The sequence below is a fragment of the Ochotona princeps genome, chromosome 3, assembly GCF_030435755.1.
Source record: "Ochotona princeps isolate mOchPri1 chromosome 3, mOchPri1.hap1, whole genome shotgun sequence".
Lineage (NCBI taxonomy): Eukaryota > Metazoa > Chordata > Mammalia > Lagomorpha > Ochotonidae > Ochotona > Ochotona princeps.
Window position 1 is genome coordinate 39331744 of NC_080834.1, and position 719 is coordinate 39332462.

The following is a 719-nucleotide window of genomic DNA, read 5'->3' on the forward strand; positions in this document are numbered from 1 at the left end:
TTTGGAGAAAGGATAAAAGAAAAGGTTAGAGCTAAACCAATGGTGTAAAGCACATGCCTATTCCATGTTACAAGAGGTGGCAATTTTAAGTCACATAGAATGAAAATCTTCACTTTATGTGATGAGTAAGCGTGAGTTATGAGTAGTCTTGAAGAAGCAATCATTTCAAAGAACACCTTCTTAGAAAAATGCCCACATTATTATTTACTTTCATTCCTATGGAAATAACAGTATTACTGTATTTGACTATTTTTCTCTTTTTTCCCAAAGGGGAAAGTGTGAATGCCATCCCCCACTACCACAAATTATGCAACCGAGTTTCCCACATTTAGGGAAATCACAGGGGTCAACACATCCGGAGAGCAATGGATGAGCCTCACCTGGGAAAATCACTTTTGTGATTATGGTATCTCACCTGCCAGCTAAGTATGACTATTCTCTTAAAGACAGAATAACAATGATTTACTAATATTTCAATGATGAGCAAAACTTAATATCACCAGTATTATAATCTCATTATGAAAGAATAGACTGAAATATTTATTGTGGTTTATTATAAAGAGATAACTATGTCCTTTGCAGGGGCAAAGGGGAAATGACAATGGGCCATCCAGCCTTCTTTCGCAGCTTCCCTGGCTGACAGGCCTTTCCTTCTCAATGTGCCTCTTCTTGAGTCAGGAAGGTTGTTGTGATCATTTAGCCTATCAGATGGGAAGGGA

At 37.8% G+C, this 719-nt stretch overlaps 1 non-coding gene across 1 annotated transcript; it reads right to left on the reverse strand.

Annotated features, from left to right (window-relative positions):
- Positions 1-267: 267 nt before the first annotated feature.
- Positions 268-430, reverse strand: LOC118758992 (U1 spliceosomal RNA). The gene has a single exon (XR_004995920.2). It is a non-coding gene; the product is annotated as a U1 spliceosomal RNA (small nuclear RNA).
- Between the last annotated feature and the right edge of the window lie 289 nt (positions 431-719).